Source organism: Stegodyphus dumicola, chromosome 1 (assembly GCF_044657685.1).
Source record: "Stegodyphus dumicola isolate Sdum_Otavi_A_Nest chromosome 1, ASM4465768v1".
Classification (NCBI taxonomy): Eukaryota; Metazoa; Arthropoda; class Arachnida; order Araneae; family Eresidae; genus Stegodyphus; species Stegodyphus dumicola.
Window position 1 is genome coordinate 175,036,906 of NC_140768.1, and position 22,571 is coordinate 175,059,476.

The following is a 22,571-nucleotide window of genomic DNA, read 5'->3' on the forward strand; positions in this document are numbered from 1 at the left end:
TTTCAATTACAATTTCTTTGAGGTGATATTTACTATCTTTACAATGCAACGAAATTTAAAACTTTTAAATTTGCGATTGATATTGAATTAATTAATTCGACACACATAAAGGTTTAAATTCAATCAGTTTTATATTAATGCAATTCAGAGAATTTCAAACCATATAAATGTAGACGGATCTACGTATTCAATAATTTTTATCAATAAAAAATCTGATGTGTACACCACATGACTTCCTTGTACGGAATATTAAATTATACGCATTTTTTCTTGCATTTCATTTAAACTTATTAGATTGAATTAAATCTACTTCGCCGACAGCGCATAAACCACAATAGAATAAATGCATTCTTTAAAATTCACTCTATTTGTTTATATATGTTTGGTGCGGCCGATTGCAACCAAAATACGATGTGCACATCTACATGTTATAGCAGTCCTACATACGAAATTTCAACGTTTTGAGGCTACTTGTTTTTGAGTTAAGCGAGATACGTACGTACGTACGAACGTACGCACGTACGTACATACGTTCCTACAGACGCCATGAAAAATTCTCTTCAGAATTCATTTTAAAGCTGTTTTATAATTTTTTTGGAGGAAAAGAGTATTTTATTCCGTCCTTACGTACAGATATCACGCAAAAACATCGTTAAATTTCATTCGATAGCGGTCAAAATGGATATTTTCGTTGAAATATGCTGCCTGAAACTTTTCGCGATTACAATACTTCCCTTTTACTTCGTACAAGGAAGTAAAAAGGCAGAAAGGTAGTGATTGACGGCTGTAGTTTGACACACAGTCATAACAATTTATTCTGATAATCTTAATGTTAAAAACTATAAACACTATCCTGATATCCACTCAACAAATGCGAAAGTCACTTTATGAATTAAGGTAGAAAATATGTCTAATGAATTCATAGCAAAAAATGCGGAGTTCCCAACTTAAGAGTAGCTGTATCAGTAATTAAACTAAGTGGCGTAACAGCCTAATGGGCCAAGAACTGAAGAGCCCGAATTCTGCTCTATTGACCGTGGGCCCCGGGGTGCGTAAGCATATGTCCGATACTCTAAAGATATGCTCATTTTAAACTTAATTTCTATATTGCAATTGAACTGAATTTTATAGTTTCAGTACGTAGAACATGATATTTAATAAATGAAGGTAACACAAAACGTTAAAAAAACGCCCCTTTGGACGTAATTTTAAATCTAAAACCTTTGAGATTTTAATGTTTTTTAAATTTTTTATTTTATTTTTGCGCAGTGTACCTCTGGGAGGTCTCGTATGCCAGCCAGTCAGATTTGCTGGAAGACAAGATTCCCGGAAATGTTTCTTTCGGCTCCATATTCTAGCACACAAAATTTATAATTCTTCATAATTCTATTCCATCCTCATATTAAAAACAAAGATAATCTAATCTGTTTTGTGCCAGATAAAGAAAGCATAAAACGTTTGCCAATTATCCTCACCATTCTCTAAAAAGGTTTCGATACAAGCTGTGATGACACAAAGGAATGATTTAAATAAAAAGAATGCGTATTAAACATACTTATTTATCATTGTTGAATTTCAGGGGAAAAATTAAAAAAAAAAAAAAAAAAAAAAAAAAAAGAAGTAAAAAAAAGAAAAGAAAATCTGAAAGGTTTCAGATTTTAAATTACGTCGAAAGGGGCGTTTTTTTAACATTTTGTCTGTCCCCTTTATTTATTAAACATCACGTTCTTCGCACTTAAACCATAAAATTCAGTTCAATAGTAATATCGCAAAGTAATTTTAAAATGAGCATATCTTGGGGATTTCCGATACACAGTTCCGCGCGCTGGAGATTAAAAGTTTTTCCTCCGTATAGTGTTGCTATTGTTCGCTTTTAAATAGTTGAGTTTCTTACTAAAAAATTCGTTAAAGTTTTACAAAATATGAAATCGATCATAAAAAAATTCCAAATTTGGGCTACCACATGCCCATATTCGCAGTAAGATTACGTTATTCAAAATTCGATGGCTCTACGCACTGCCCTTTTATCAGAGTGCGAGAAATAGACATACATTTATGCAGATTTTTCATTATTTAATTTCTTCAAATGTAATGCAGGACTCTAATATTTGGTGGCAACAGTTTGAAAAGTGAAACCAACGCAAAATCGAAAAACGAAAACAACAGTCCTTCAGGGGCAAAGCCCCTTTGGACTAATAAACTAACGGATGAGATCTTTTCAGTTTGTTCTTGGGGAAAGGGAGGAGTTAGAGAATTAGTTTGCTTTTACTCATTCGCGAGATAAAGCATGTACATTTATGGAAGTTATCTCCAAATACTTTAACACTTCTATCAATATTCAAGCACGAGGAAGTGTTTTATCATTTAAGAAAATCCTATACATAAATTATTAATTCATTAATAAAATTATTGATTTAATTCCGAGCAATTTTAGGTTATAGTTCACAGGCAATTTGCTCTGTCCGAATTAAAGTTTAACAGCTGATGAAAACATAGATTTTCGTAAGTGAAAAATAAGAACTGCAAGGGAAAAAAAAAAGACATAAATGGGGTGAGACCACGCCCAGGTAGTGGGTTGCTCTAATCACGCTACAGTATCGTAAAAGCAACTATAAACCGATGGTTCATGTTCAGTTTTATCGGCCGGTTGTATAAAATGCTACCGAAGATGATTTGGTTATTTTATACAATGCCCAAAGTACGTTTCTTACGCCCGCCGAAACTGGTCATGAAATCGAAACCTTTGCACGCATTCCTGTAGTAAAAAATTAGAAAAGCGAATTTTAAGAGCGCTTAACTCTTTAGTAAAAAACCATTGCGTGAGAATGGTGAAATGCGAAAAGGAGCCATTTAAATGAGAGAAAAACTATAGCTGGGAATAAGTAAATAGCACGTATATTTCGAGTTATGAAAGTCTAGTTAAAAAAATTAAAAATTTTTTACTAATGTTTTCACCAATTTAAAAAGATTTCAGGAGTTTCGTAACCAGATAATATTACAGAAATGCATCCGTTGATGAATTATTTTAACAACTTCATTATACAACGTTATGAAAAACAAAGGATGCTGTTTTAAATGAATGTCAAACCACTTTCTTTACTATCAAAATCGTAAAAACAACCTTGTATTTAGCGTAAGTATATTGAAACACTCAATCGATTTCGAGGGCAGCTAAAGGTCCCTCCTTATCAGAAGAAAGAAATACATAGTAAGAAGAAAAATAAAGGGGAAGGAGTCTCAGAAACACGTGGTCCTTATCAGCACTGCACGTGGTTATAACCGGATTTTTAATCAGAGTTACACTGGCCGCCTACTTTTACTGAGCCAGGCTATCTGATCAAACATGTAACACAAAGGACAAGAAAAATTAGCGAAGTTAAAAATAGGTAGCGAGGGGCAACTGCACCTTCACGCTCAAAATCTGAACTTCGAATAATGGAAAGCAACCACTGAACGGATTTTTATACCCTCTGGTAGTACCAAACGCGAGGAGGTAACGCCATCTATCGGCAAAAATAACTGAATTAAGATAGTAGAATTTTAAAGGCATTAGGAAGGACTGGATTGGACTTCAAATCATTAACTAAACCTGCTAAATCTTTGTGAATATGAAAAGTGTCAAGAAAATCCAATTCACCTATGGAATTTATAGTATATCGTGTCAGTGTGGTTTAAGATATATTGGCCAAACAAAAAGAGCGTTGAAGTTTCGTATCAAGGAACATGAATCTTATGTCAGAAAAGGCGAAATTAACAAGTCTTCAATAGCGTATCATAGTTGGACATTTAACCATAATTTTGACTTTGGGTCTGCAAAAATTATCCAAAAGGCTTCTTCCATAGGTGAATTGGATTTTCTTGAGGCTTTTCATATTCACAAAGATTTAGCAGGTATAGTTAATGATTTGAAGTCCAATCCAGTCCTTCCTAATACCTTTAAAATTCTACTATCTTAATTCAGTTATTTTTGTCGATAGATGGCGTTACCTCCTTATGTTTGGTACTACCAGAGGGTATAAAAATCCGTTCAGTGGTTGCTTTCCATTATTTGAAGTTCAGATTTTGAGCGTGAAAGTGCAGTTGCCCCTCGCTTCCTATTTTTAACTTCGCTAATTTTTCTTGTCCTTTGTGTTACATGTTTGATCAGATAGCCTGGCTCAGTAAAAGTAGGCGGCCAGTGTAACTCTGATTAAAAATCCGGTTATAATCACGTGCAGTGCTGATAAGGACCACGTGTTTCTGAGACTCCTTCCCCTTTATTTTTCTTCTTACTATGTATTTCTTTCTCCTGATGAGGAGGGACCTTTAGCTGCCCTCGAAATCGATTGAGTGTTTCAATATACTTACGCTAAACACAAGGTTGTTTTTAGGATTTTGATTGTCACATTAGCGTGTTTCTCTTCTAGTCCACTTTCTTTACTGTATACCAGTTTAAGAAGCCTCAGATTAAAAGAACGTTACTAAAATATTTATATTTCATATAATATATGATCAGTTTATGCATAATTTAGTGTATAAATAATGTTAATTTTCATTACAGAACGTTATGTTTTCATAAAGATCTCTTACTACAGCGCTGAATGTATCATGCTCGACTCCATCTCGTTTTGTTCTACAGATGATCTCCTACTCAATCTCTAATCACGTGATTATCACTTCCTTATATGAAGTAAAATTGTGTAATTGTGAAAAATTATGGGTATCACATTTCAATGGAAATATCCCTTTTGACAGTTCCCAAATCTATTTGACCTTTTTTTTTACCTTTATTTTTTTATTTGCGTAACGTCTGTATGTTCGTACAAACTGACTCTCGAACGTTCGCACTCCCTGGACTGGGGCCGACACCCGACGTTCTGGCTAAGATCTGTACTTAGACTCGCCTCCTAAGGTACGTTGCAAAAAAAAAAAAAAAATTCAGTTTTATATCTCCCTTTCTACTGGGTCGATTGACGAAATTACGATTGCGTTTTCCATGTATCGAAAGCGCGACTTATGATACATATTAGATTTATATATAACATTGTTCTAACATAGGTATTTTGACGTAAAATCGGACTTTTTCTAAAATAATATATTAATTGTTTTTTCATATTTCGATTCTAGGACTCAAATTATACCTAAATATTAAATTTTGTAAAATTTGTTGGGAAAATTACGAACAAATTCAAAAATTTATCTCGGCGAAATTTTTTCCTGTTTAAGCCAAGTATAATTCACTTGGCGAACTTCTTAATATATGACAACCTATTTCCCTTTCCCTTCCACTGAGCACTAAACCACATATGATGTTATTATCGTTCAAAAAAAAAAAAAAAAAAAAAAAAAAAAAAGATGCCAAATTTCAAAACGCGCCAATATTCACGTATATTTTCAGAAATTTTGAATAAAAGACTGTAATTTTTTGCAGGTATGCATAGAAATACATATATTTTAAGATGATAGCAAAAATTTTATAGATTATAATTCCAAATTGTTTTCGAAAAAATTATAAAATTATTTTAAAAATAAATCATAAAAAATGGACAAATTTTATTTGGAATGAACCTAAATTTCGAAATGTGAAAGGAAGAATTAAGTAAGTTTAATTAAAAAAAAAGGGAGATTAATAAATATATACCATACTGAATTAACATTGAGGAGCTAACATTTTGAGAGCTAATTTTTTAAAAACTACTCGTGCGATTTTTACCAAACTTGGCAGTTTGCACAATTTGAGTCGTAGAATCGAAATATGGAAAATAATTGGCATGTCATTTCAGAAAAAGTCCGATTTTGTGTCAAAATACCTATATTAGAACAATGTCATATATAAATCTAATACATATCCTAAGTCGCGCTTTCGGGACGTGGAAAACGCAATTTGAATTTTGCCAATTGGCCCAGTAGGAAAGCGCTATTGTATTTCCCCTCAAATAGACTCTCTCATTCAAAGCGCAGTTCAAAGGGAACTGTGCTTTTGTTTTACCAAGCATCTCTCATAAGGTACTCATCCCAAAATAACAGGACCAAGTCTAATCACCTAGACGGCATGAGAGGATCACAAGTTTAAAAATTTGAAAGGAATCGGACGAGTGGTTCATTTTCTACAACATTTGTCGAATTTTTTTTTTTTTTTTTTACTTAGTCGTCGGGGCGATTACAGCATTAGTGATCTGCATATTTGCATACCCTCAACAGTGTGTGTAAATAATTCAGCAGTGACAAACAGGTCATTTAGTTACTTAGTGTGTGCTATTTAATCACTAGTAGCAGAGTGTGCGATAGTTATTCAGGTACCAATTAATCAGCGGCAATGTGTGTGATAATCATCAGCAGTGTGAATGGTAATTTTTAATAGTGTCAAGTTTCCTTTTTCAGTTAATGAAAGTGTTCAATTTGTGCATAGTGTCTCTGCATTTTGCTTTTGCAAAGTGTGCATTACGTGTTTTTGTGCTTGTGAATCTCAACCTAATTGGATTACTAAAGTCACAGATGAAACGCATATAAAAACTGGCTGCTAAGTATAGTTATGTTTGGATTACACACATGTTCTTCTCTATTGAAGTAGACGAAGCATGGTAGGACATTAATATCTTTTAGCTGCTTTTTATTATTATTATTATTAATTTATAGTTGCTTTAATATATTAACTGAATTAATCATATGTTCCGTAGTTTCTTTTTGTGTTCTATCCATCAGTATATAATCATATTCATGCTGTGGTGTTTAGAGTTTTAATTGTATATTAAAGCACACTGTATTATCATTTAATAGTTTTTCCCCCTTTTTTTATATAATTTTTAAATATTTCTTTATTAATATTTATCCTCATCTATAACCAGTATTCTAAAGTATTTACACTGCATTTTACCCTTATTTGTTTGGTTATTAGTTGTTAAAGCTTATGTTAATCATGCACAAGTGACCTAACATTTTATAACAGTAACTCAATTCTTATCCTATAATTGATTGTATTTCACATTCTCAGTCCGTGATAATTTTGTTATTTGTTTGTTATTGTGTTTAGTTAATGGGATTTCCAAGTGTTTAGTTCTTAAGTTTACTTACGTAAAGGAGTCTAGGTTCTTTACGGTCTAGATTCTGTAACTTACTGAGAGGATTTTCTTAGTGCAAATGTGTTAAAGCTCACTTGACAATTCTATAACTATAAATGTATAATTTAGTTTTCGGCACATAGCGCAAGCATACTACTTAGCTTCTCACTTCAACGCGAACTCTGCCCTTTCACAGTGTGCGTACATTAACGGTAAATGTATTATTATTATTATAATTATAGTTCACACATTGTGTTTGATATTATAATTGATCTGTATCCTTTTATTTACATTTAAGTAACTTATCAATATTATTGTATCATTTATTTGTATTGCTTTACTTGGAATTCATTTATGTGTATGTATCTGTTAGCTACATCAAAACCATAACTTTTTATTGTTATTAGGATATAAGAATTATCTGTATCACTATCGTCTTTAAAATAGTTAGTAACACTGAGCATGGTCCAGTTTCATTCCATTCTTACACCAGTGTTCTCAGAGTGACTCTAATAATAGTGCTGCCAGTACTAAGCACTCAGCATACCTGTTATGATCTCAGTCCTCTCAATCCTATTTTACATTAGTGATATTAAATGATTTATAGTTTCATGTTAAAAGCACAGTACTTTTGAGTTCCCTCACAGCATTAATGCACGTTATTTAGCATGGCATCTATCGTAGCGTCCCCTGCCAACTCCGCTTCCTCAGCAGGAACCTGCCTCTCGACTGCTACCTCACAGATCTCCGCTATTGTACAAGAAACTGACTCCGACTCCTCTAGTAGGGAAGTTATATTTAATAAGCACTGGGATAAGATCTTAGCGTTGCTGACGGCCAAACACACATCGAAAAAATTTAATAAGGCAGATACTACCATACTGCGAAATAGCCTCAGCAAGCTAAGGAGCTTACTAACAGAGCAAGAGCTTACGATAGCAAGACTAGAAGGGCAATTAGAGGAGACCAGATCAAGTGTCACTCTAAAGTGCACTCACCAGAACACGGTACATTCAAAAGACGAGAATAATCAAGTTCCTGAAGAGGAGGACGAAGCTAACTTGTCACTTTATACAGAAGTAGTTAAAAGAGGTAGATGAAAAGGAATAAAAGGTAAATCCACAGCAGACAACTGTCAGAACGATTTTCATAGAAAAGCAGAGCCTGTACTTTTGGTGAAAGGTAAGGACGAAGATAGAACACCGGACAGTATTAGGGCACAGCTCATTGATACCATTAAGCCTCAGAAACTGGGAATCTCGATAACACTTGTACGCCCTACCAGATCAAAGGAATTGTTAATTCGTTGCAGAGAGAAAGCACATCTCCAAAGGCTCCAGAGCGCCATCCTGAATTACACTAGTCTTAGAGAGTCTCTCAGTGTTAGAATTCCCAAACCGATAAGGAAATCACTTATAGTCTTTGGAGTGCCGCAGGACACCACGGCTGAGGAGGTAACTACAGCATTTGAGCAGCTTATTCCTCAAGAGTCCCGAGATATTGCTTTCCCTAGAAGACCTCTGCCCAGAACAGACGGTTACAGTAACTGGTTGGTAGAAATCGCCTCGGAACATTTTGTCAGAATTCTGAACTGCAAGAGGATATTCATAGGCCTTAATTCTTGCTCTTTCAAAGAATACTTCCAGGTTCAGCGCTGTTATAACTGCCAAGAATTCGGGCACTTGGGAAGAAACTGCAAGTCAACTCCAAATTGTGCAAGGTGCAGCAAAGGACATCTCACAAAAGAGTGTACAACAGACACAGAAAGTTGTGTTAACTGTCAAAATTCTAACCAGGCAAAAGGAACATCTCACGACTTCCATCACCCAGCCAACTTTTCGAAATGTCCTTGTTACCGAGAAGAATTGGAACGTCTCAGCTTGAACAGAACCTTCCCAATATAAATTCGCATAGTTTGACTCAAGAGTCTGATGCGTCGCGCTCAGGCGAACAATTAACATCTCTATTTGCTAACGAATTGCAAGGTATGATATTCGCCCAATGCAATCTGCAAAGGGCGCGAGCAGCTACATTAAATTTTGCTGATCTATTGGTAAGATTTAAGGCCACAGTCTCATTTATACAGGAGTTTTATACTAGTGGGGAATACATACCTGGTCTGCCAAGCACAGCTAAAATCTACTTGTCAACTTTAAAACTCGCAGGTTTGATTTATCATGGTCCATTGTCACCAGTTCTAATCCGACAAACCGGACATACAGTTACAATCCTTTTAGAACTACACACTTCCTCGCTAGCCCTCACGAGCGTCTATATGCCTCCCAGTGGTTCTATGGATGATCTTCTGCAGGAACTGAATCCTGATTTTCTTGCCAGATATCCGTTTCACATTATAGCAGGGGATTTTAATGCCTCGAGTTCTCTTTGGGGAGCACGGGGAGAAAATGAGAGAGGCCGGAAGGTTCTAGACTTTATCTCGGAAAGTCGGCTAGTTGTGATCAACTCTGAGGAGTCCCCTCCCACTTTCTTTACCACTAGGGCGGAGGGTTGGCCTGATCTGACTTTAGCTACATCCCCACTAGCACATCTTATCAGCAATTGGAGAGTCAGTGATACGCCGACGTTCAGTGATCACAGGCTGATTCTCTTTGAACTGAAATTGCCGAGCATATATTACACACAGTATCGCTTAAAGACGAAATATGGCGGACATTCCAAGTTCATGCAACAGTGCAGGCTGATTTTGCCCCAGTACCTCAAAGGACTAGACAACTGTACATCTGGTATCGATTTGGACAGGATCTACGATAAATTAATACATGATCTAATGGCAGTTGCTCGGATGTCATACAAAAGGAAGAGATTGAAAATATTTGACTCTTTATCCTGGTGGAACGGCAAACTTACGGAGCAGAGGAGTAGAGTTAGGGCTTTACGCAGAAGAGCGCAGGCGGAAATAGACCCTGCCGCCAGGCAAAGTACAATGGAACTTTACAGAATGGAACATGCCAGTTACAAAAAACTAATCATTAATAGCAAACTGGAAGCGTGGCAAAACCATTGCAGCAGAGTCATAGAGCATTATGGCAAGGTACAGAAAGTAGCCTGTGCGAAAGTATTTCGTCCACTACAGTTAGCAGCTTCGCAACTTGGCACTACTAGCGAAGAAATTTTGGGCAACATACTTGAAGCTATCTTTCGCAATGACACACAGGATACAGACTCAGCACGACAGGCGGACATCAGAAAACACTATGATAACTGTAATTGGACTACCACTGAAAGTGACTCGAAGCTGCCAGCGCCAAAAGAATTGCACAGAATAGTCAAGGCCCTAGTCAATAACAAGGCACCGGGCCCAGACGGCCTTGACAACATCTTAATCAAGGTTGTGCATCAAGCATGCCCAAAGCTCTTGGTTAAATTATGCGGCACATGTTGGAGACTGGGTCATTTCCCAACAACTATGAAAATAGCCAAGATAGTTCTCTTTCTGAAGGTCGGGAGGGGCCCCGATGATCCAAGATCCTACAGGCCTGTCAGTCTGCTACCAGCCATTAGTAAAGTAGTTGAACGGGTAATACTGAGCAGACTCAATCATTTCTTAAGCAAAAGAAATATAATACACCAAGCTCAGTTTGGTTTTAAACAGGGTACTTCAACAGAGCATGCTCTGACCAGTCTGTTGGACACAATCAAGGATAACCGAAATAACGATCTGCACACAGCAGTCGTGTCAGTCGACATCCAAGGGGCATTCGATTCACTCTGGTGGCCAGATGTGATCGAATGTCTAGACCGAATTCAGTGCCCGATTGAAATCCTCAGGATTATTCGCAGCTATTTGTCTGATCGGCAAATACAGATAACAATGCCAAATGGCCAACTTCAACGACGACTGGTGCGTGGCTGTCCCCAGGGTTCATGCCTGGGCCCAGTCTTATGGAACCTGGTTGCCAACACGATATTTGATTATTACAATGGTGATGAGACTGTCAAAGTCCAGGCATTTGCCGACGACTTTCTGCTTTTGGTCACTGGAAGACACAGACTGCAGGAGAATGTACAGCGAGCACTGAACCTCTTTGCACAATGGGCAGCCGATCACAAACTGGAAATTTCAGCGTCCAAAACTAACATTTTACTAATAGGGCGTAAAGGTCCACTGAGGCGGAATCCAACTATAAGATTATTAGGTCATCCAGTTAGGACTGTTTCCCAGTTGAAATATCTAGGTGTCATCATAGACAACCGCCTCAACTGGATTCCACATTTGCATCATATACACCAGAAAGTAGTATCTCTTACCAATAACATGAGACGAACTACTGGCATGTATTGGGGCATTAGACCAGACATGTTGAAGATCTGGTATCGTACAATAACAGCGAGGGTGATTTTGTACGGGTCTTCAGCATGGGGTATTCATCTCAATGGAAACCTGAGAAGGAAACTCAATTCTATTCAGCGTCTCCAACTCCTCATGATTACTAAAGCTTATAGGACCACTTCTACAGATTCATTGCAGGTGCTCGCTGGGTTACCACCATTGGATCTTGTCGTGGAGAGGGAGGCTGGACAAGCACGGATCCTACGCATAAAGGAAGATTTTATCTTGTGGGGTACCAATTACCGCGCTCGTGATTACGAGGATCATTCCCCTCGTTCTCTAGGACATCCGGCGGACATAAATTATGATGACAAAGTCACCATAGAGCCCTTAATTCCGGCTAGGCACGAAATTTGTCTTTATACGGATGGTTCCAAAACAGAGCTTGGCACAGGTAGCGGCTTCTGCGTCATGCGAGGCAATACTATCTGCTACACTTGGTCACAGAGGCTGTCAGATTACAATAGTGTATATCAGGCGGAACTTGTAGCAATAAAGGCAGCATTAGATTATATTAAGCAAAATCTAACAGTACCAGTCAGAATACTGAGTGATTCAGCATCGAGCCTACTGGCCATTAAAGAACTCAACAGCAAAGCGGATTCTGTCCACATTATTAGAGATGCTCTACTTCAGATTCCCGAGTCCCAACGACCGTACTTGAGCTGGGTTCCAGCGCATGTAGGCATTGCTGGAAACGAAGAAGCCGATAGGCTTGCTAAGCTAGCAGCTAACGACTTGAATATGCCTGTAACACCCCTAAAAGCACCAGTTTCCTATTTAAAAAAGATTACCGAACTTAAAATGTTAGAAATTTGGCAACAGAGATGGAACAACTCCACCACAGGCCGCAGAACCTTTCGTTTCTTCCCCAAAGTTGGTCTGAATCTGGTCACTAGTAGTGCTCATCTTACACATTTCTTTACTGGACACGGACCATTTCCAAGCTATTTACGGCGCTTCAGATTAGCTACTTCAGACAGTTGTAGATGTGGAACACTAGGTGATCCGGATCACTTTGCTTTCGAATGCTCTCTCACGATACCATTTCATTTAAAAAAACCCTCTGAAGCACACTGGTCCGGGTGGTCAGACACCCTCAAGAGAAGTAAGCTCGCATTTAATCAGATTCATCGAGTAATGGACATTTGTGCTCGTGAATTCTGTTGAACAGAAGCGGTGTCAACAGCAGCTACAGCAGGCAATTCTATACCAACAACTTTCATAATCTTACCTTACAAATTTGATATCTTATTATATACGATAATATTCAACTACTGAAATTAGGACAATTTCAGAGACTAATGGCATGCCATTGTACCTATGTTACGTACATGCATGACAGCCATGTTTAGTGCAGTACATGAATAACTTTGCTGGAACATGTTACCTCCTAGATGCAGATTACCACAATCAATGTCTGTCTATTTGTACCTCAGTGTCGCTTCTATCCATTATTAATCTTTAAATTTTATTGTGTTTACTTAATTTTTGTATTGTATTCTGTGTATTTCAATTTACATATTGTCTTAGTGTATTGACCTGTTAAGTAGTAAGTGCGTTGTGTTATGTTTTCAATTAAGTTTGCGGTATAATAGTAAATACATATACAGAGCTCTCGGCTAGTACCATGAAAAATTGTGTGCAAATGTTTTGTAACAGTTTCTAGTACTGTGCAAAATGCAACAGTTTATAACAAATATTCGTGGCCGCAGAACCAACTTTCTGATAAGCACATTGTATATTGATTGTTATTTTGTAGTATTCGCCATTTTATTTCAATGTATGTACAGTATTCCATTAAGTATCTTGAATAATTTTTTCTATTAATGTGGAGTATAATAGTTTAGGGTCGTATAATGATAAGTAAGTGTGATGTATAATAGTAGTATTCAATCAGACTTTCTTGGTTGTAGAACTTTGTAAATATGTATTGAAATATTTTGCTGGATTTAATGTTTTGAAATGACTCGTATTCTAACTCTGCTAGAATATATTATATTCCTAATTTCACTGTGACTGTTTCCAAAGGTTATTGTCTAGTGTTCTTTAGTTTTAGCGTTACAGTACAGCATCATGTACAGAATTGTCTACTTTTCTGATACGAGCAGTGTATATGTTGTGTTTTATTTGTAATATCAGCTTTACTATGTCAGTGTGTACTTTTCTGATACGAACAGTGTATATAGTGTGTTTTATTTGTAGTATCAGTTTTACTATGTTAGTGTGTTTTTCAGTCTTATAGTAATATATTGCATAATATGTTGTAATGTGCGGAATTATAGTAAGTGTATAATAGTAAGTCAGTGTGATGTATAACTGCAGGCTTGAAATTCCAATGTTAGTCTTAAATTTTACTGTTTTTGTTTTACCTTTACCAGTTTTGTATCAATGCAGCTTTGTACTTCTAAGTTTTTTTTTTTTTTTTATTTATTTATTTATTTTTTTTTTTTTTTTGTAACCTATACTATCAGGAATGTCATATGTATTCAAGGTAGTCCTTTGTATTCCCTATCTAGATGTGACTCTGTACTCTTTTTTTTTTTTTTTTTTTTTTTTTAAATTTAGACTTAATAAATGTCTGCAGGGCGGACATCATACTGCAAGGGCTTGTTCCCGGTCAGTAGTCCTCCTTAGCAGTGTAAAAGTAAAAAAAGTCAAGGACTGAAGGCCGCTGAAGGAATTCTCCATTAGATGGAAGAGCAAGGTGCATCTGGTATGGACGTTTTGTTCCTCCGTTGCCTAAGGGATGAAGCTGCACAATGACAGAATGAATGTGAGCGATATTTTCTACCAAGAACTTTAAATTTTGCCTCATTTTTGTATGTAAGTCTTTTTACTCAATTATGTTAGGGTATTTGTTCTTTTTATGACTCCTATTGTGTTAGAACGTGACCCAAAAAATCAACATTAATTTGATTGTATGCTGTACTTTTCCTTGTTCAGTGTGCTGCAAATATCTAGAGTAATTTACAGTTAAATATTAAGAGTTCTGAAAAAACCATCCCTTATTCCGTAAAACTCAACAGTCTCTCAGTCGACTTTGAGGGACTCTACTGTAATTAAATAAATAATAAAAATCTAGAAAAGCTTTCTAGCCGTATCTAGAAACAACCTGAGCGATATTAAAATCTGACTAAGAACTGTTCCTATTAAAAAAAAAGAAAGAGAAAAAGACCTTCTTTTATTATTATTTTTTAAATTTTTAGTACATAGAACAATTTTGATCAACTTTGTTTTGCAACTGCAGTTTTACAGTTTTATAAATGAAATAAAACTGTTGTGAAGAAAAGATTAAAATTATAAAAGTGCATGAGGATTAAACATCTAACTATTTAATAAAATTACGATACGTAAAGTTAACTTGATGGCAAGTGAATTAATAGTTTACAAATATGACATTATTTTCTCTAAATATAATTCAGTATTCAACAAATTCGCTTCAACAAATTAAAGAAGATTAAATATTACACGGATCATTTCATTTTCCTCTACAGTTTATATTGCCTTCTTTAAACAAAGGAGTATTTCAGTTCATGTTATTTTTTCAGCACACATATCATTGTCCGTTTTTAAACAGTTTACATTATTCCTTTCACTGAGACAATCTCTCGTAATTTAGTTGAAAATTACTGAGAATATATTATAACCTATGGGGTGTCGAGGAAATCAGCAGTGCATCATTAATCTTGCGGGGCCGAAGAAGATATAATGGAAATCAAACAGTGGCTGTTGAAAAGCGAGAGATTATTGTTTTCAAATATTTGTTTTCGTATTCCTGTCTATTCATCAATAGCTTTCAAAAACATTTCAGAAAGTGGAATTTTCGTATTGCCGGCTAAGAATATTATGCTTGCTCATACAAATTTACAACGTTTAAAAATATAACAGTCGACAGTAAACGTATAGGGATTGATGTGTAACGACGCACGGTAAATGCCCGCGTCTTTGTAAGGATCTTTTTTAATTTGAAAAACAAAAAGTATAATCACCATCATATCAAAAAACTGCTATATATGCAGGATTTTTGTTTGCGATATAATGCTGCTAATGCCTTTATGAAAGTTGCTTTATTTTAATGTAAAAAGTTGTTTTCTTAAAAAGCTGGCATGTTTGTGAAGTTCCAATTTTCTATTTAATAGCTAAGTGTGTAGGAACATCGTGAACAGGTAAGCGAATAATCGCTTTATATAAGAAAACAGAAACGTAAAACTCAAAAAGAGTTAATTACCCTTTATTTCTGAAAAAAAAAAAAAAAAAATTGGCGCCATCTTTTGATGACACGAGAACTAAAACATAATTTCCGCATAGGCTAAAGTCAAAGATCAATTGGAATTAGGGTCGTTAACTAGAACAGAAAGATTTTTTGAATCCGAAATGCCTCTAGAAAATCTAATTCAGATGCTTTTTGAATAAATTTCGCTGCAGAAAAATTGAAAGTGTGATTTTCAGACCAACAACGCTGGGCAACAGAAGACTTCTGTGTTTCCTTTTTTCTAACATATGCCTCATGTTCCTTAACGCAAAATTTTAAGGCTGTCTTAGTTTGATCAATCTAAATTAAACCACATTGGCAAGGAATTATGTAAATACACAGGAATTCATATGCGGAATGGGGTCCTTGAGTATGGACCTTGAGTATGGAATGGTCCTTGTGTTTTATTGACGAAAGAATAAACGACACGAAAGTTAAATTTCTGTAAAATACGTGTAATTTTTAAAGCTATTTGATGGAAAGAAAGGAATGACAACATAGTTCTTATAATCTCCTAAAACAAGAGTGTGCCTTTTCGTGTGTTGACTTTATTGGTTGTTTTTTGATTTTTGACTTCTAAATTAATACTTGTTCGGAGTGTTCTTGTATCTTAATTAAAGAGATATAGCCGAAGCTATCAGGATTTCTAAGTAGTTGTCCGCTAAATATCAACTAAGCTGGCGAAGCTATCAAGGGCCTGTAATACGGCCGAGCGTAGTAATAGCTTAGAGAGAGTGTAGCTAAAAAGGCAAACGCGCGCTAGTCAGAAACTCTGGCTCTCTAACGAAGTCAGTAGAACTTCGCCTTAAATACCACTCTAACTCATTTGCATTAACCGCGATTCTAAAAACACATTCTGGTAGGAAATTGTAAGCTGAAATTAGGAGGGACAGGAAAGTAGCTTTAACTAAAGATAACTGTTAAACACTTAGGATAAACCTTACATCTTTATACTGGGACATCCACTGAGAAAGTTTCTGTTTTAGTTCTGTTAACATCGCACAAAGGCGTTGGCAACATCAAGACCAAGCATCGGAGCCCTCTCACCGTATACTGCTAGCTGTGAATATTATGCTCAGATCTTTTTATCAAAGAAGTAAGAATTTTAGACGAATAATTATTTTCAGAAGGGTAACACTTCATTTAGTCTCTATTTCGATTTGAACTCGAATTTGAAAGCTCTCAATTTCAGACAGGTCTTTACCAATACAGTTATCGAAAAGGCTCTTAATCTTATTTAAGTTCCTCGTATTCGAAAAGAAAGCAGCGCACTTTTTATGATCGTTTTAATCTTTCTCTCATTTTCAATGCAGACTTCCGATCCTAGGACACCCTGAGAAATATAGGTCATGACTTAAATTTCTTTAATTTCGGGTGGGATATTTTCAAAATGGAGAAGATTTCAAACGTCTAGAGGGATATTTATGTCCCAGATTACTTACAAAGTTGTACCAAATTTATCATAAATGCTCTTTTTACTCTCTATTCTTATCCTCAGAAGCTCTCGTATAACGCCGTTTATTGTCAGAAAGTGAAAAAGAATAAAATTATGTGCAAAACACTTTTTTTTTTTTGCTTTATGAAGGATTTCTTTTATTTCAAATGCTAATTTAATACATTTTCATTACATATTATTGCATGAACATTTTCTTGGAGATTTTCAGATGTTTTAAAATTTTTTCCCTGATTTTTTATATTCGGAACCAATTTTCTTTTCTTCCATAGATAACACGAATTTGTTACACATATTTTCTAGGAACGTATCTGTCCTGTAAAGGGGTCTAGAATAAGGGGTAATATATCAAAATAGATTATATTTCCAAGGATTGAGAAAGACTAACTACGCTTTCGACACTCAGAGAAAAGATAACAAACAGGGGAGGATGCAAACAACACTTACCAATCTCAGTCGGTAAGAAAGTCAGATGAAGCCTGAAAAGCTCAGCTGAGAAGTCATCTTACCTATCCTATTCCACAAGTCAACTTCTCAAGGTTTACTAGTGCACATGACAATAGAAAGCAGAACTCAGAAATTTGAACTCATTATTAAAATAACCGTTTCTTATTGTCCGTTCCGTTTCCCATTGTCGTCTTTGTCGTCTATTCGAAAGAGAAATGAGATACAGCTATAATCTGATCTGTATGCATTTATCGACAATAACAGAATTGTAGTATTTTTTCAATGCTCATTTAAACACAGCTAACATAGTGGTGTATGAATTCGACTTTTATTAACAGAATTACAATTACATTTTGTTTGAAATAAAAAACAACAACAAGATTATACAGTACTTCAACGTAGCATGCAAAACGGTAACGCGTACCTTCCGTTATAGGACAACGCGTACCAAAAACGTTTCTGCGGAAGGATACAATCACCAATATTCCTGTTAGTTACTATTAAATTAAACATGTTGTTCTCGTGACATATAATAATTTTTTCTTTTCGAAGTAACTATTGGCGACAAAAAAGTTTTGAAAGTGTGTCATTCTACTTCCTTCTTTGTTTATTAAAAAGCCTAAGATATATATTTTCTATATTTAGAAAAATTTTACCACAGTCGCAAAGTGCTCATCAGCACATTGCGACTGTGGTAAAATTTTTGTGTGATGTAAAAACGTAAAATCTATGGCAAAAGTATGTTTTATTATTCGAAAATATCAAGGTGACATATAAAATTTCTAACATAATGTTTTGGCTTGTGTTATTCTAAAATGAAAATAATAATCTAATATCACTTCCAATTTCCAATAGAGCAAATTTTAGATTGTTTAATTAGTAAAAAATCAAGTTTAGAATGGCGTAAATTTTGAATAAATTTTATCAAAAATCTACGCCAGTCTGATGTTACTTTTATGCTTAATTTTAAGTTTTACATTTACTTTTCCAACAGATCACAGATGTTGAAAGGACTCGAAATGCTATAAATTATTTTTAAAAAATATATTTATTGGATTTATTAAAATCACTTCAAATGATACGTGTAATTTTTTATTATTTGTAAAGCGAAATTTAAAAGAAACAATACTTAAATTTCAGAAAATACTGTTCACCAATCTATGCAAAATTCTTTAAATATTATCAGCAAAGTGTTTCGGCATTTTTAAAGTTAAAACGAAAATTTTAAATAGAAGCAAAATTTGAAAAATCAATGTAACAAACACAGACATTGACTAAAAATTTAAATGCAAGGGCCGACCAGCAACCTAAGAGTAAAACCGCTGAACAATGGTAGTTCCGACCTGGGTTCGATTCCAGGTGAACGGGCTGGCTGCCCGGGCGTTTTCGTGATTTTCCTCATGTGAAACGCGTATACGAGTCAGTTACCCTTGAAAAGCCCTCTGCGAAGGATTCTCTTCCCCTTAGGAGGATAGCCCTTGTGTGCTTTGCCATAATTATATAAACCAAATCAAATCAAACCAAAATTTAAAATCATGACCTGTTCTGTATGTACAGGTGTTTCCAGAAATTGAGTTATTTGGAGTGAAAAACCTACTCCAACTGTTGTTGTTGTTTAGTATTTCATGGAAGAATGGCTGCCACAACCTCAAGGAGGTTGGAATTCTATTTCCACACCAATTTTGAAGGAGAACATCCCAGAGATGGTCCTTCCACCCCTCTTCCTAACCATCAAACCACACGAGAGGACTTTCGACTCACCATATATTGTGTTCCCATGACGCAAAGACACTATACATTTACAAATATCCTTGCCTTCTCTGTGATTCGAAAGTGGGCCCTTAGGGTAGCACTAACACCACCTACTGTAAATTCAGAATCTCCTTACAATGGCCGCTCTTGTATCTGCTCCTGGTTCTAGCGAGTGCCGCTCCTGTATGAATAAAACCTGATTAACTTTTTCAAAATTTTTCACATTCTGAAATGCATCACTCCAATTTCCATGCTATTTAATATAAGCTACTAACAGTGGCAACAATGCCCAACACTTGCTCCCCAGTGGCTATTGCATAATTTTTTATTACTCATTGTGCAAGAGATATGCATACTCTTTTAGGTCTAATTACCAAAGATTTCAGTTCCTCAAACATCTAACCTTTCTATCTTAATTTAGCAGTTGGTCCAAGATTTCTCCCCACAGTTTTAATGTCGTCAAAATTTATAAAAACCCATTGATGCTTTTCTACCATTTAAAAAAAATATTCGCTAAACACTGGTAGTTTGTCCTGGGTTCAATTCCAGGCGAACGCACTGCCTGCATAGGCATTTGCGTGGTTTTCCCCACGTGTAACGTAGATAGGAGCAAGTTTCCCATAAAAAGTCTTCCACGGAGGCCGCTCTCCCTTTAGGCAGATGTCTCGTGTGCCTAGCTGTAATCAAATAAACCAAAAATCCCAAACCATAATAAATCCTTTGTCTGATAAAAATACTACACATTATAAATGCTACTATCATACGCTTATGAGGTTAAATTGTTCAAAACAATGCACATTATAAACAGTACTATCATACGCTTATGATATTAAATTGTTCATAACAATGCACATTATAAACAATACTGCCATACACTTATGAGGTTAAATTGTTCAAAACAATGCACATAATAAACACTACTATCATACGCTTATAAGGTTAAATTGTTCATCTACAATTAGCTGTCAACAAGCTTGACAATTATGCTTCGTAGAAATATAATACTAGTTGTACTGCATGCATATGACATGGCGGTTGTTATACTGTACATGTGTTGACATACTGGCGATATCTCGACTAATTTATTATTATTATTATTATTATTACTGTAGAAATCTACTCGCTCAGTTGGTGTAGAATCTATGTTTAGTTTTTGGAAATTAAAAGCACCAAATTTACCGATTCGCAAAATGCTCTAGCACAATAACATTTGATACTAAATACATACATAATTTTTTCGCATTAAACATTCGAAGACGTTTCTTTAACCTTCGAAACTCAATATTCTACTCTATTATGCTTTATATTGAAAGTTTAGATTTTTCGTTACCTCTTTGGTTTGTTATTCACTTGCTATGTTACGGAGACACTTATGTTCTGCACCATTACACTACTGATAAATTTTGATTACATGCATAATTTACATCACAAAGCCCCCCTGTGAAATCTTGTCTCCGGAAAAGTGAATGCAGCCTAAACTCAGACGTGTCAAAATATTATGCGTTGATAAATGCTGACACATGACCTTGAGGGTTACAGTTAATCAGGGTTTTATTTTTAGTGGTGAAAAGTGGGATATTTAAAAGCTTTATTGATAAAAACTGGTCAAACTTATGCTATGCCTAGAGTGCAAACAGTAATGTAATTTCAGTTAATGTAAATTTCATGTCATTAAAAGAACGCAAAAGTGAATTATTACCTGTTTATTGAATGGCTAATTAGCAGTTGTCAAATATAAAGTCATCTGAAACTGTAGGTAATCCAACGTTACATTTGTCATCAGCTTCTTACACCCTAAAAATTAACGATAGGTATATTATAAAATTCAAATTAAGTTTTCAATGATACATCACTTTTTTTAGAAATTTTTGGAAACAAATATTACATTATTTATTGACATATACAGAGAACTCTCATTACATCCCCTAGATCCCTAGAAGATCACCTCTAAAAACGACAAGCAGTTTTTAGAACAGAAATTAGCATCATCTAAGGCGGCTACAGAGATCATAATCAATTCGAATCGCGAATGAAAGTTCGCGATTCTAGCTAGGGTTCATTCTAATTGTTTATATGTGATGATCCAAATAACTATTTTTACTTCCTCGCACGAAGTAAATGAAATATTGTAGTCGCAGAAAAATTCCGGATATGATATTTCAACGGAAATAGCCATTTTGATTTTTTTTTTTTTCCGTGACGTTTATATGTACGGACAGAAAAAAAAAGGACTCCTTTTTTTTTTTTTTTTTTTCTTTTTTCAAACCGGATTGTAAAATGGATTTCAAATGGAATAAAAATGGAATTTTAATCCATTTTAAATGATTTTACATTTTAATATAAAGTTTCATACTTGGTAGCATTAAATAGAAGCATTTTAATTTTTGCATTTAATCACAAACATGATTAAGATATGGATTTTATAGTAGTTTTATCTTTTCATATAATGCATATTTAAATTACCCTACGTAAATCTTAGTACGTAATATACGTAAATAACGTAAATACACGTTTAAATCTACGTAAATACTTTAGTTAGTAAAACTTTTAATTACCTTACTTACTCATTATCTCACGAAAACTAGGTATCTCCAATAACATTTAGCATTATAGATAACAAAAGAATGATATTGGATGCACTAGATAATTGCTCCAAATGAATAAGAGTGAAAAATTCTATTATGAGCGAAATGTAAGAAATTCGTTATTTTAACTAAATCTGGTACCTGTTTCGAATATGGACCAACGTAATTACGAGTATTTTCAGCTTTAAGCATGCTGTTCGAATTATTATTGCATAGCGCATTTACGCTAATAAATACTCACAGAAACTTCGATATCAAAATAACATAATTTGGTCAAACAATTCTGGACACGAAAATATTAGATACATTTAATTAGCTTGGTGTCAAACACAGCAAATTAATTCTTGGGGTTTTCTGCTTCTTCAAGCTCCTTTCTTTAGCAAATAATGGTATTTGGACATAACTGCGTTGTAGGCAATTACATACTCCATCACTTCCAATAAGTATTGATTCAGACTAGTTCGAGAAAGAAAATAACTTATGTAAGCGGCCATTTAATACATCCATGGCCCTGTGGGATTAAATGGTTAATTGATTTTCTGCCAGTTCTTATATTAAAATTAAGTACAGATAGTTTCTCCATAACGTTACACATTAAACGGAAAACATGGAGCTTTCTTAAGCATTTTTACTAGTCTTGTTATTGCAAATAATAAACCCCACAAACGTTACCAAAAATTATAAATCCAAA

The 22,571-nt window shown here is 35.0% G+C and overlaps 1 protein-coding gene across 2 annotated transcripts in view; it reads right to left on the reverse strand.

Annotated features, from left to right (window-relative positions):
- Positions 1 to 22,571, reverse strand: part of LOC118190646 (CD109 antigen-like) — a 418,585-nt gene that overhangs the window by 269,453 nt on the left and 126,561 nt on the right. The window contains exon 2 of one of the 2 annotated variants that reach the window (XM_085823094.1): positions 20,995 to 21,089. The exons of the other annotated variant lie outside the window; for it this stretch is intronic. The gene's annotated coding sequence lies outside the window, so the exon portion shown is untranslated. The remainder of the gene's footprint in view (positions 1 to 20,994; positions 21,090 to 22,571) is intronic. 2 annotated transcript variants of the gene reach the window in all.